A 15402-nucleotide genomic window follows, 5' to 3' on the forward strand; every position below is an offset into this window, starting at 1 on the left:
ATCTGCAGTTTTCCTTTAAAACTATTTATGTTATACAAAGATACTAAGGAATTACATTTAGTGTTGTACAAGATGTGGTTTACATCGAACAACTGGAAGAAACACATCGCAACATCTTTCTTTAGGCCATAAAAATAAAAAAATTAAAATCTAAAGACTCAATTAATTAATGGTTCTTTGAAAACAATATTCTGACCAGATATATGGCATTACATTTGCAGTATATAAAGCTAATTTTAAGCAATTAAATACACACAATAATCCAAATGACTGTGTTGTTATTTAACGGGTGATCCGAGCAATAAAAAAAACAAAAAAACAACATTGTCTCTTTACAGTCGGCCTACACATTAGTTGTTTGTGAAACAAAGTACTTTGTGTGACAATGTCTCCGGGATTCATTTGCATGAGAAAAAAATATATTTGAAATATCCGCAGCATGGACTGTGGTGAAACTATTACTGTGTCTACAGTGACTTATGGGAAGTTTACAGTCAGCGCTTTAGAGCACAAACATACAGAAAGAAGAAAAACACACACACACAAGCACAATCCTTCAGAACCATTGATTCTGTTTTGAATGGTGTATTTCCTCCTCAGTCTAGATAGTCTTGCTACTGCCCATGCTGTTACTGCGGCAGGCATTTTCAAACTCTTTACATCCATTACATTCCACTAGGTAAATACCTAATGCTGGAAACATTTGTCAATGTATGCGCCTGGCTGAACAGAATAGATTATTGGGGGCTGAGTAAAATACACTGCATTTCCAAACAGCACTATGCCTGTGACATATTAAAACTTCACACAGGACTCCGTGCGGTTTCCCCCACACTGCACCAAGGATGTGTAATATTTCAAGGAAATAAAGCGGGCAAACAATAGTAAACATTCTGGGTAAAGAATAGAAATGTCAGTGTTTCAAATAATAACATGAGAATCCAGGCCATTTATGCCCCTGTAGCAACAATACTGTATGTGCCATTTTTTGGACTAGACTACTATTTAGACTATTTAATGAGCAAGAAACTATTTATATAAATCAAAGCACTGTTTACGATAAAACCATTGGTCTTTCTGGTTTTATGTATAAAACTTTAAAATGCCATTTTTATTAAAAGCTGTTCTTCTTCTCAACATTTTTGAAACATTTCTCATCAGCTCTCTGGTATTCATCGCTTACACCTATTAGGGATAAATGACAAAAAACTCTGGATTGCAGAGGAAGGTGATGTCTTCCATTAAAAACACATCGGAGCAGAATTAGAACATTGTTGTGGGGGAAAAACATTGCATTACCACTCTCTTCTATTTTGACAGAGCCTGTTGCAGAAGCATTTTGGAGCTTTTTTCTCCCCCCTTTTATTGCCACAACATTCAAACAGGGACTCATTTTGGAGCATGAACACACCTAAGTAGTAATGGGAAAAGACCAGTTTGAGCCTCATTAATTGGATTAGCACTTCTCTAAAATGGCTGGTATGAATATGCATGGAGCTGTGGGAAGTCTCCTCGGTGTGAGTTGCGGAAAACAATGCTGATTTTTCTTTCATTCCCAAGCGAGTGCACTGGCTTACACCACATCATGCAAAACATAGAGCAGAGTTTAAGTGACAGTATTGGACACAAAACATGGGATGACATTGAATTGTCTGTTTGCGCGTAACAAGGAGATATCTGGAAAAACAAAAAGTTCAGCAGTTGCAATCTTTTATTCACAGAGATAATGTAGTTTCCTGTGCTACTGGTCACACTGGCGCAACATTCTCATTTGTCAGACAAACAGCATTGTTACCTTCATCAGAAGAAAAACTCTGTGTGTGACCTTTTAACTTTGGACCAGTCCACCCCAATGGAGGGTGCTGGAGTAAACTTACTGTTTACAATTTTTTAAGTTTACTGAAAGTCAGATCCACAGTTACTGAAAACCTAGACTGGCATAACAGCATTGTCAAGCAAGTCATAAACAACAGTATGAAACAAAGGGTCTGTTTTAGGAAACACCATCCACTGTAGATTGTGAACATATCAGAACTGCCATTCATCTTAACATGTTTGGCCTGGTTTGATTGAAAACACTTGTATACTTTATGCATATTTAAAGTACTCTATATTAAAGCTTCCATGTACAATGCACTGACTGCACGAGGACTACCAGGTTAGTAAACGTCCAGTAACCTTTTCAAAGACTGTTTTTATGCAAATACAGGGATCAAAATGGAAGAATAAGAATCTGAAGCATTGTCCAATATTAAAATGACATGGAGAGGATTGAACAGCTCTGGTGCTGATTTTGGTTGACAGTTTCGAGTGTGCTGGCATTTAAAACATTGCTTTTACATGGACATAGTTTAAATCTGACATCAGCATGTCTCTTCTCTATGCCTCTTTGATCCTCAGTAAATGATAGAGAAAGGGACTCCTGTATCAGACCCTCTTTGACAAAGATAACCAATAAGAGTGGACGGGGCGATGCTGGGTCTCTTATTTGGGTGTGTTTCCATTCATTCCTTCAATATTGTATCCCCGGGTTCTGCTTCATAGGTTTGTCTATTGTTGAGCACTGAATGGAAGAGCGCAGGAGCGACTCCGCTTCCGTTAATTAGAGCTTTTTGCAGCTTCTGTTTCTTGATGAGTTTAAGTTTAAGCAGTGGGGGAAAAAAGAAAAAACAAAACATCCTTCTGTATTGCTCCAACCTCAGTCCTCCATTTTGGTCTCCGGGATATGAAAAGATATAGTTTACCAGTGGGCCGGGGTGTAGGTGGCTGCAGTGATGGAGCAGCCGAGGCAAAGACAAACAGTGAAAAGTGAGATTTGACACCACATTGAAGGGAGTATTACAATAAACGACAGGGTTCTGTGTGATGATGTGATATTTTATATTAAGAGACGCAATGATATTCAAGTGATGTGTAAAGGGTTAGGACATTTCAAGGACTATTATATGCATACTGACTGTGTAGGAAGCCCTGCTTGTCTTTACACATGAAATGACCAATTGTTGGAGCCGGTTTAAGTCATGCACGAGGAACAAGAGGTAAAAGAAAAAGTCCTGGGGTCTGTTATGACATGTGGCTATGGGTGCCCTTTTATACCTCGAGATTCCCTTTGCCTCATTAGTTAACACACTTTCTTAGTTTTGAACAATACCTTAGCTTGAGTTCTCCCAGCAGAAATCCCCCTGCTCAGTCGATATTTCCAGGGCCTGCAGCAGAGTTTCAGAGAGAGGGCCCTTTCCCCCCTGTCCTAACAGCTTTAATACTTGTAATTATCTCTTGCTGGGGGAGGCTAGAAATTGGATTAGGGTGGTGAGTCTCAGCTGAATGAATTACCTCCATCTACCCACTTGGTGGGCCACACACTGATAAAGTGCGGAAAAACGGATTTGGATTCAACCTTAGCATTCGTGGCTTCCTTGTGGAAAAATGAAATTTTCCAACAGAAGGGGCCAGTGTGCCAGCAGTATCTGTCCACAGCATGTTTCATCTGCTCCTGCTCTTCTGGAAATGCAATTACCTGCATTATCGGGGCCTAAACGGTGACAGTTTGGCAGGCTAGCATCTACTGCCAAAGGCATCATTTGACAGTGCTTTGCTGCATTCTGTATTCCTTCACTTTGAAATAATCCCCCCCCCTTATTTTCCTCCTGTCACTAGTAAAACAATATGCTGATCTGTTTTTACAGATAGAATGATGCTGCTGTTGGTGATTGAAACAAAAAATGCAAAAAATACTGTCGCACTTGATATTGTGTTGACATGATCGGTTTTGTCATAAAGAATTTGGCATTACATATTTTTCCTCTATCCTTTAACTTGTGTACACTCATGCTCCTGTATTTAGAAAATGTAATAAAACAAGGTTAAAAATATAATAAAAATGTAGTTAATGCCACAATTTAAAGCTCGGAGCCACAGAAGTACAGAACACTGGAGCGGAGAATAGAAACAACTGGAACAGCCAATAATAATGTTTTATTTCTGTACTGTTACCCCAGCCTTCACTTGAACGACTGCACATACTGTATTGGCTGATACTAAATTATTTAACAACATCAATTCAGCTAATGTTCTACATGTGTTGTTTCTCTCGAAAGAGAAAAGCCGGGCTCTTTCAGGAGGTCTGTTAAATCAATATGTGGGAAGGCTTGCCACTGTGGATAACTCACCTCCAATACATCACACAGAGCAGAAGTGAGTAATTAACCTGCTCGATTTTACGCTTCAAACCATCAAAACGCAGTGCAGATCTCGTGCTCTGTGCACTGCTGTTGGGAGGTATTTGCGAGATAAATGGATTTAAATTGCGATTTTATTACAAATCATCAAACACGTCCCTAAATGTTGTGTCTAAATGAAGCAAAAATTACCTCAGACTAAGCTGAACTAAAGAGATAATGCTCTCAGGAGAAGTTAAAGACCTCCACTTAATTTGGAGCGCCGCCAACTTTGTTTCCCTGTTGTTCATTATGCAGAGGCTTAAGATCGGTTTCATATTTAATTTCCCGCTGTGTCATTGTAAGGAATCAGATCAAACAGAGGACAAACTAGCCCTACATACCCAGCACTTGCTATCAGACACCCCCCTCGTCTTTTCCACTTCCCATTCTTTTAACCCCCCGCTGAGGACAATCCTTGAAGGTAGATAAAAAGAACAACAAAAGATAATTAAATCTAAAAAAGGAGGGAAAAATCTCTGCTTTCTCACTCAAACAGTTGGGGATAGATTTCAGCACAGTAAGGGTTTGGCTAATTTATACAAAGGCCTGATGGGAGTCCTTCAACATTTACACTCTGCCTGGGACATGGATGGGTAAAGAGATGCTTCCCTCCAGTTGTTACATCTTCCTATTTTTATAGTTTTACCTTATCACACTTACCAGCACAAATAAAACAAACTTTATTTGCATTTGTCCGATTGCAAGACCACCAAATGCCAAAAATTCATAATAACTCATGATAAGATTGTCAATTTACAGCTCCACTGTTATCAGAGGAGTAAAGATTTCTCTGACGTGCCTCGTTGTTCCAACTCAAACCTGCATCCCATCAGTGACAAATCTAAAATTATAATACAGTAATGCTTCACATAGACCCAGCTATTTAGGCATGAATTTAATATTCATTGCTTTTGCAGCTTGGTTGGTTTTAAGGTGCTATCACCCTTATCCACCCTCCTCCCAACCCCACCCACTCCCCAACATCGCTGCCATCTACACTCCTACATCCACCAAACAGGGGCAAATGGGAGTGACTGGGAAGGACACACACACACACACACACACACGCACACACATGCACACATCCAGCCATCTCTTTGTCCCCTCTCCTTCACTCATTTCCCCCATTCTCTGTCTCTGGCTGCCTCTCTCTGTCCCCCATCACTCTCCCTGTCCTTGTTTTTGATCTTCAAACGCTGGTAGGGATAATGACTACAAATCAGGGATGAAGGTGAGTGATCACAATGTGGCCCACCCATCCCAGCTGGCCTTTTTACTCCCTTCATATGATGCATCTTCCTGACTCTTTCTGAGAAGCCGCTGAACTGCAGCACAAGGATTTCCTATGGAGTTCACAGGGGGCTGAATGCAGTCGGACAGACTCGGGTGTTTAAGGCTTTCAGAGTGCTCGGACTCTCTGTGAGCAGCACAGACACAACTTAAACAAACACAACTTAACATGAGGCCACTTAAATTTAACAGTGTGTGTCTTACTGCCATAGTTAGGTTTGTTGCTTTTATGATTACTAACCAAGTTATTGAAGACTAATGAAAAACTGCAGCACTACACAAGCAATTTAATAATATTGTCTAATCCACTGGTTCCAAAACTTTTTATATGGGAGCCCACATTGAGAAGACAACGCCACGAGTGACCTAATTCACAATATAAACCATGACAAGAGTAATTCTGTGCTTCAACATCCATATCTGTCAAATTAGTCACAAACATAACACGTCCTGTGGCTGTTTCAAAGTAAAAGCACTCTATCTTTTTGGTTTCCTAATTGCAGGACCAACAGACACAGTGTTTCATACTTAAAGGGTCCTGGCATTCAGTTGAGGAGTATTTAGAAGTATATTATCCAGGGTACTTTCAGAATTAAGCCTTATATACTGTAAAGCAGCGCCACAGCAGACAAGCAAATACAGGCAGTTCAAGCAGACGGAGATGGAGGGTGAGACATGCCAGCAGCCACATGAGGCACCCTACTAGTATTTCTAGGTCAAGTGAGGCTATGAAAAGTTGTGGATTCATTAAACCTGATCTCCTACATCAGTGATTACCTCAACACAGAGGGTAAAGTATCTAAAGAGGTCATAACAACTTTCTGACAAATGTGCTATGTTTTTTTGTAAGATTGCACAAACAGCATGTAAGAGATCGTGTTTAACATTTAGCATTAACATTTTCAGAGCAGTGGTCGAATAGACGTCTATAGCAGTCAATGGCAGCCAATCAGTATGTTCTTATTATTTAGTCATTTAGTCATTTTAATATTTGGACATTTAATGTACTTTCATCTGATGTTTATTAATAGTCGGGGCTGAATTATTGCCTGCAGCAAGGATGAGAGTGAGATATGCAAGCGGGCAACAAGTATGAAAAAACCCTAAAAGTAATCTAACTAAAATGGCCATATTGACCCTACACCCTCTGTTAGAATACAACTTTTAGACATTAAGTCATACTCCATTTCCATGATCAAATGAAATTTGAAAAAACAAACAAACCCTCAATTCATGAAACATAAAGGCAGTGTGCTACCATGGAGATTTCAGTGTTATTTTGGAATGATTATCAACATGAAAATGCCACATGATCAGATTGTCCTTTGTTTCATCATCAAGGACACATCCCTTATAAATGAAGCTAGTGCCACATGCCAGAAGAAACCAGTAATAACCAACCAACCAGGCGGCATCAGTCATTGAGAGGGAGAAGAAGAGGGAAAGAAAAGAGAGGAACAAGGCATATTTATTAATTTATTTGTCATCTGTCTTTCAGCACATACTATAACGGAGGTTTTTGTAATTTAAAGTCACTGGAGTTAGCCGCCGGTATTCAAGTTTTCTTCCAAACTGGACTACGCCACAGTGTACACCACACTTTTGATGGGCTCCATATCATCCTCAACAAGCAAGACAAATTAGGGCATAGGAGCACTTCAAGACCACAGACTGCCAATTACAGATCACACATGCACAGACTTAAGAAGCAGGAAGTCCATGGCTGGTTGTTCCCACAGAGATCGATCTGACACAGCTATGGTGGGATCCTCTAGTCTCATTGATTCTTCTTTCTCTTTGTCACTCAGCAAACTTGTCAAGACTGCTAACCTGGCTGATGTAAATACAACAGAGGAAGACGTGCATAAAGCCATGACACTATACAATACTCCAAGAAGGACGTCCACCTGTGATCTATACCTGCTTTTACTGTCTAAAGACTGGTCACTACATTTGGCAATGTCTCAAGGTGATAGTCCATGATAAGAATGTGGAGGGTCTCATCACCATGGATTCTCCTGCATTAACCTCCTCAGTGGATAGTTGGAAGAGAATGAAAGGAGGAGGAGGCTCTTGACCAGACCTCCAGCTGAAAGCCTGAGAAGGATTGATGTGCTAGGTGGTGATCTCTTTTCTCATCCACACCTTCCTCACTTGCGGCCACTCTACAGATGACCACCCTCCTCAGACAAAGCAGGTCTTCTGCCCCTTCTTGAGGGCTGTGACTATCAGGGAGATGCAGACTGAGGAACCATCAGACTTCTGATGAACCTCAGAAGCAAAATATATAAATGATTATTTTTATGTCAATGTTTTCTTGTTATCAGCAACTGTCTTCGAGTCAACAGATCTCCAGACTAGTTTTCTCTAGATATCCTACATTAAGTTAGCCAGTTTTTCTGCTCCTCTCATGTCTGTTTACAGCTCACAACCAAATTGATTACGACATGGGAGGCTTTGACCAATCAGATCACAGTGAAGGTCAGCTGTTGCACTTAGGTATGAACACGTGTGGATGTGTTTTTAAACAAAAATAAAGACGTATAGATGTAGCCTAAATATGCACGACATGGCAGTTTCAGATGCAAAATTATCCAAACAAATGAGAGGCAATCATGTCCAAATGTTTAAATGCAATGGACATATAACAATAAAAGATCCATCCTAAATTCATTGAAACAGAAACAGGTTGAAACAAATGAAATGTAAAAAAAATGTATTCAATTAAAAATCACTGGTGGGTTTAATTAAAATGGAATAAAAACATGTCAACAAACCTGTCAAATTCTGCTACAGTGACAGTGGCGTCCGACCACTGGAGTCTAATTGACTCCAATGCAGCCTTTTCAAGAACTCCTTTCTGTTTAGACGACAAATTAAAAGTGTCCTCGTACCAGGAGTCCTATCCTTTCACATCATAAGTTTCTAATGGGCAGTTTAGATGATTCATGCCAATCAAACATCTGTTCAGCATTCCCCATGTCAAGAGGAGCACCTGTTGACCTCTACCTGACCTCCATCGGTAAGCAGTGTGGAGGGAGAGGGGGACTATGGTTTCCTATTTCAGGCAGGAGGACAGAAAAGACCAGGAAGAGGTATTTTTATGACCACTGTTTACCTTAGTGGAGGCCTGCCTCTTTTCATCTTTTTTTTTTCTCCTTAATGTGCCTGGCAAAAAAATGTTTCACTAGGGAGCAGGAGGTGAAATTTTTCTCATCCAAATGGATGGCAATTTCCCACCATTTAGCACCTGAAGGTAATTAGCTTGAAGAGATTGCGGAGTGAGAAACACGTTCATGGAACATTAACTTTCGTACATTCTCCAGTTGCAGGGAATTAATAGGAAAGATTAAAGTTTAAAGAGAGCAAATGCCATTACCGCACAAACCACCTCTCTGTGGCACCATCTTGGGCTAACTTTTCCCCCTCTTTATAATAAGTCTGTATTTCACGATGGCATCAGGGTCTGAATTACAATAGCAGGTAATAAGTGGTGGAAATGAGTGAGTTCTGCAGGTTTGCAGTGCGATTGTAGATGAGACAATGAAAAGCCTCAATAGCCTGCAGCTTCATTTTTCTCCATAACACTTTCCTGCCTACGTTCTGCACCTTCTGATGCGATATGCAAATGACCAGCTCTGCATCCTCCTCTCTCTCTTTCTCTGCAGCGTGTTAAGCCAATGTAAATGCAAACCTCAATTGAAGGTCTTAATAATAAGTTATTACCGCACATAGTGGGTCTTGGTAATTACACAGCATTTGTTTAAGCAGTTCTTTAGGCAAATCATTGTCTGAAAACGAGCTGTTTTTTTTTTTTGCTGCTCCAAAGTTGACCGCAGTAAGTGTATTTTTAGTATGATCAAAATCATACCATAAATCATATATTGGGGTTTAAAGGAACTTAAATTGAGACATGTTGGATTTTATTGTCCAGAAAATCCTATTCTGCTATCTGATTTGAAAAGTCTAGTCCTCCAAGCTCTTGAAAATCTATTTTCCACATTTTAATACCCAGCATAAGAGTCCTCATAATTCATTTGAGAGTGTTAAGCACAGTTTTATTAGATCTGAAACAAATTTTGGTGGGGGATCCTATAGGCCATTAACCATGGAGTAATTTTATCCTTGTTTCCTTAATGATGCCATAATGGCAAGTGAATTTCTTAACTAAAGACCAAAGAACATTTTGAAGGTCAGCTTCATCTGCAGACTCCTTCATGCGCTTCTCTGAGAGATTGGAAAAAGTCGGAGATTTTTGAGGAGTCATTAATAACGCTAAAGCTGAAGGCCTATTTGCTGTCTCGCTTTCTACCTTTTAATGTTACATTTTCTTCCCGGTCGTCCTCTCTTTTTTCTTTTATTCCCTCTGTTTTGCAGTGTCTCTCATGCAGAAAGAATGGAGTGCTGAACGAGAGGATAGAAATGGCAGTGCCGAGACATACAGATCCCAGATGTGGTGCCTCAATAATTTAAATTTTATGCCTTTGTTATCACTTTAATCATTTTCTTTATTCGTTTTGTTTCAGCGATCGGAGAAACAGTTGATAGGCCAAAATGCCAAGGGAACAATTTTTATTTGGTGTGTGGTGCAAAGTCTAATTAGAATTAGAATTCTGCTGAGCCTTGAAATGGTTGGTACTTTATCCTGATCGCCTTAGATATTGTTCGAAGTCAGTCATTTGTCATAGTAGAGCATGCTGGGAAGGGTGCTGCTAATCAAACCTCCATCTCCCCCCACTCTTTTTTTTTTTGCTGCCATTGCACCTCTGTCCAAATAAATGCTGTTGGGTAAGGATGAATGGACTCTTGGCTCTGACACTGAATCTTACAGGAGCTTGTGATTCAGCTCTCACGCCATGTTAAACCAGACTTCAACTTTCAGAAAAAAAAAAAAAAGAGGATGAAAAGAGGCTGCTCTCATGAATGCATTAAGTTACATCTCACATGTCCTACTTCTTTTCTGAGAATCTAATGAGGGCAACTGTAAATGATGAATGGAGGAATTAGGCGTGACAGGTGATGTACAACAGTATGAACTTTTACTGACTTTTTTTAAGGACTAGAGTTGTCCCTTAAATATTTCTGGTCATGTCACCGCGAGCTCAGACACATCGCGTGTGCTAATTGAAAAGAATCAATCAGTTATGGCAATGTCTCGACAAGGTCACTGATCCTTCTGGTGGGTCTCCCCTGTAAAATGACACACCTCTGAGCATGGCCGCTCCACCCCCTGAAGATTAGCCACATAAATAAATTAGACACAGGCAAAAGAAGCACTCGCTCCCGTGTGAAACCTCAGCGCTCGTGGCAGAGGCCACAAGCTGTGGTGTTTTTTGTGTCACTGTCTGTCAGGGACAGAGGAGTATTCTATCAGAATCCCCCCCCGCCCCCCCAGGTGAACCAAGGGTCTTTTAAGAAATTGAACCTGACAAGCGTTAACATTTAGATGTGTACCAATAAATGGCTTTTATGCAGACATATCCCAGTGGCTTGGTGGCACACACTGTCAGAGTCAGAGTGTCAGGTTGAGTGACGCTGTCAGAGACGAGGAAACTCTCACAAGGCGGAAAACATCTCTAAGTCCTTTAGTACAACCCCACTGTTGCCTATTTCTATGTGGACAAATACATAATAATAATAAATGTATTTACACTGTATTCGTATTTGCAGCAGAGTACCACTCAGTACAAGGTATAAAACACTGCATTTACAGTACATTTTAACCTTTACAACTACATAATAGTTATGATGATGATGACATTTAAGTATAATTATTACAACTTGCAGCTCAAATTATGAATCAATAGAATATGCTAGGGTTGATCTTTTCCTTAAAAAGATGTACAAAAATGATCACGTCTTTGTTCATTAATGGATATGCAGTGCTAACCTCAAAGAATGTCTGGTTTTCTCAGATCAGTTCGACACGGAAGAATTGCCTGGAAGCCACAGCCTCCCCTGGGCTCCTTTCTTCCAAATGTTCACAGATTACCTTTAAAAAAAAAAAAAGAAAAAGAAAAGACCTAACGTGGCAAAATGTGCCCTTAATAGCCAGATTCTTTTTCAGCAACAAGTTTAATTGGAAAGAACTAGAAATCACTTTGAACGGGCAGAGGGAAAAAAAAAAAAACGGTGTGACAAGATGATCGATTACCTGTAACTCTACCTGACACAGAAATTAGGGTTTTTTAATGATGGGCTGCCTCCTTCTTGGACATGAAATTCAAATGCTCTCCCAAAGTCTACCTTCAGCCATCACTTGTCTCTTGCGCTTGTACGCTCCAAACGCAGGCACTTTGTCTTTGTCACCGGAGAAAGGACATTGTTATTACTGACATGCCTTTGTATTAACCAATTTCATTCCTCCACAAGTAACATCTCATTGGCTGCAGCTCACTCACATTTATCTCCATTGTGGTTTTATACATTCTGTTAGAAAATTATTTTCAAAATAAGTATATTTGATTAGTTCTTGGCAGGGTATACCTGAATTTAAATTTCTTTCATACAAGTCTGTGAGAAGATAAACAACTAACTACAGTGCGGTGTATGGAGTCAGTGACAGGGTGCAGCCTCTCCTTCCTATCTATTTAATGTATTTTGACACTAAAATAACCATCCATGAAGGGGCACTCATTTACACTTCATAAAATCCACATATTTCTCATTTATGACCGTGAGATCTGCTTAATGTGACACTTTTCCTGATCAAATTATAAGATGAAGTGTGTCAGAGGAGTTGTGAAGCTCCGACTCGGTGGGAGGGGGCAGGTGTGTGTGCGTGGTGGGTGGGGAGGTTTTGAAGTGTTTGCAAGTCGGTCGCCTGTGAGAGTAGTGATGCAGCTCCCAGCCGGCTGTCCACATGGCTGGAGGTATTGATCCAGTTATCATTGCTAGATCATCACTATATAGACTCGGCAGCACAGAGAGACACTGGGACGCCGACTGGCCCAACCGATGGCAAGCTCAGTGACTGAGTGACTGCCTGGAGGAAGAAATCCAAGTTGTTACACTGTGGTGCGGACAAACACGAGCAAAACACATGAGCAGCATCCAAGCCAGGGCTGGCTCCAGTTTAGTTTTTTTTTTTGGGGGGGGGGGGGCTTATAACAACATTGTTATCACCCCTAAACCCACCCACCATCAAAAAAGCATCAAAGAAATACAATTTATTACACTTTTCAAGATTTAGTTCCCTCATTATTTACAGAATCTCCTAAAATATGTTTTGTTGTAAACATGAATTGTGGGCTGAACTATTTGAGTAAAATATAATAATTCTGTATGCAATAATGACATTTTAATTCCAGTTGCAATAGAATTTTCTAGGTCAAGCTTCAGTTCAGCATTTCTTTTTAACCATGTTATACATTTAAAAGAAGATGGAGTATTATCACATAAGATACCATCAATATCTCATGCAGGGATGAGAACATAACGATATCAAGTGTTTCTAACATCCATGTATTTCATTTTGAATTGTTCAGCTCTACTAAAATAAAGTAAAAATATTTACACTTTCATGTGTAAATATGTAAATTTACCCTATTCATTTGTTTCAGCATTTAATTTAGCTATAATTTATAACATGTTCCAGCATTCTCGAAATTCTGACAATAGTTATTAAGTCATGATTCCAAAAATGTCATGCACCGTAAGGGCACAAAAATCAATAAAGAAAAAGTCAATGCGGGTTCCAGTTTTCATTCGTTGGTGGCTAAATGGGCAAAGGCGGCGACTGAGAAGGAAACTGAACTTCCTGTTTTCTAGTCGACTAACTTGTCACTCAAGTGATAAAAGTTGTTTCAGAAGATTAAAAAAAAGTGCATCCAACCAGTTTATACTTGGAACATATTTAAGCATCCAAACAACATCACCGGGCTCTCAAACATGTAACGCTCGCATTGCCAAACCCTCTCAGAATAAAGACAGAACATGCAATAATAAGAGGAGCAAATTGCCCAGGACATGCAGGGTACGGCTCACCTAGAGCAAGGGCTATAAAGCTCACCTCGCCGAGTTATATGCTAAGGCCCTGATATTTCATTTGCTTGATCACTTTGCCTCATCATAATCACTTTTTATACAGATTTATTGCGGCGTGGGTCACAGTGCAGTGGAGGTGCAACGTTCTCCAGCTGTTTATGCCTCCTAAGAGCTTTCTGCTCGCCCGGCTCACATGGTCTTTGTCTTATTTAGAATGAAGAAAATGTGAAATATGACAGGCGATAGTGGCCTCATTTGTTCTGTAGATTGCCTCACACACACCTCCCCACATGTCGGTGAAAGTCTCGGTCTACCTGCGACTCATATACCCCAGTCCACCCCCACCCATAAGACAACCCCCCCGCCGTCACTTCCACCCCACGCACGACTGCCCCCCACCGTCCCCCAGCTCTCACAAGTGTTGTGTGTTGTCCCTCGCTTCCACAGTGAGGAGGAGGTGGGCACAGGCCCGTGGCGCACAGCCGCCGCCACCGCCGCTAGCATCGCCTCTGAAGGATAATGCTGTTTATTGCATTTGTCAGGCGAGCGCTGCAATACTTTGTAAGTCTATTGCCCACTTACTGCCACGTACTTTAAGCTGGTACTGATGTGCCTCTTTTGTGTGGTTCCGCTTGTGTTATTTGGCAAACTGACTCATGGCTGAAGGTTGAAAACAGTTACATTCTCCTGCTCTTTGTCCCCTCTCTATCTCCATTTCACCTTTTTATTTCTTCCATCCCCAACAAATATTTTACTCCCTCACTTCATTCACCCCCATTTTTCCCTTTTTTTTTTTTATTTGAACGGCTAATGATTGAGCTTGGACTAATGACTCAAAATAAGTAATTCCATTAATTTTTTTTTTTTAAGCCACAAGAGCCCTAGATCCCCGGGGTACTATTATTGATGATGTCATTATTATGTATAGGATCTCTCAGTGAATAATAACCCATTATCTTTCATTTTTCCTGTTTTTGTCACTGGATGTTGAAAAGGTTAGGCAATTTATTCTAATGTTAAAACTGTCAAGCACTTACACCGCCATGTCTTGGTTCCCAGTACATTCTGCACTTGGGGCCATGATTGGTTTTAAACTAGGCTACATCTCTGAACAAGCTATTCCCAGAAATCTCAATGCAATTCTTTTCTGCTGGGCTCTTACTGAACTGACTCCATGTCACACCGAGACAAAGAGTTACAGCCCTATTAGTTCATCTTATTGTGAATAATTTAGATCTGAAATGTGCAAGTCCTACGTACAACAAGAATATTACGCTGTTTAAATCTTCATATTTAATCTTGTGGTGTTACAAAAAAAAAAAAAAAATAGAGGAGTTTGATAATGATACACATATACTCCCACCCACAGACAAAGGAAGAGGGGAAAAATGCTCTGAACGCTTCAGTGCATTTAAATTTATACAAACTCTCTCCTTGACAGTGATGAATGTTACACTGTATTCTACAATATGTTTAATGCATAGGTCTGTTAAGTTAAGTTTTCTATTCCAGTACTGTGCAGCAGAGTCACCTCTATAGTGCACAATAATACCAACACCACAACAAGAATGCATAATTCAATATCTGCACTATGGGTGTTTTTATCTGGTAAATCACGTATTTTCTTTTAAGCTGTAAATATTCTTCAAATGACATATGGATTCTAGGTGAACTGTTTCTGTGAATTAATTTCATTGTATTTGTATAACCTTTTTAACTATGCTTAAAAAATACTGTTATGTGTCAAGAAATTGCCGTTTCCAACCTGATAAAAAAATCAACATCCATTTTTTTTGTTTTATATTGTTTTATAATTATTTAATATATATGAATTCTAACTTTAATATTATTATTGATATATTTTTTTACTAATATTGGGATAGAAATAGCTATTCTGTGGTTTATA

The 15402-nt window shown here is 39.8% G+C and overlaps 1 protein-coding gene across 7 annotated transcripts in view; it reads right to left on the reverse strand.

Annotated features, from left to right (window-relative positions):
• LOC131448221 (cadherin-related family member 1) overlaps positions 1-15402 on the reverse strand; it is a 121605-nt gene that overhangs the window by 59777 nt on the left and 46426 nt on the right. The gene's annotated exons all lie outside the window — the stretch shown is intronic.

This window comes from Solea solea, chromosome 21 (genome assembly GCF_958295425.1).
Source record: "Solea solea chromosome 21, fSolSol10.1, whole genome shotgun sequence".
NCBI classification, from domain to species: Eukaryota; Metazoa; Chordata; class Actinopteri; order Pleuronectiformes; family Soleidae; genus Solea; species Solea solea.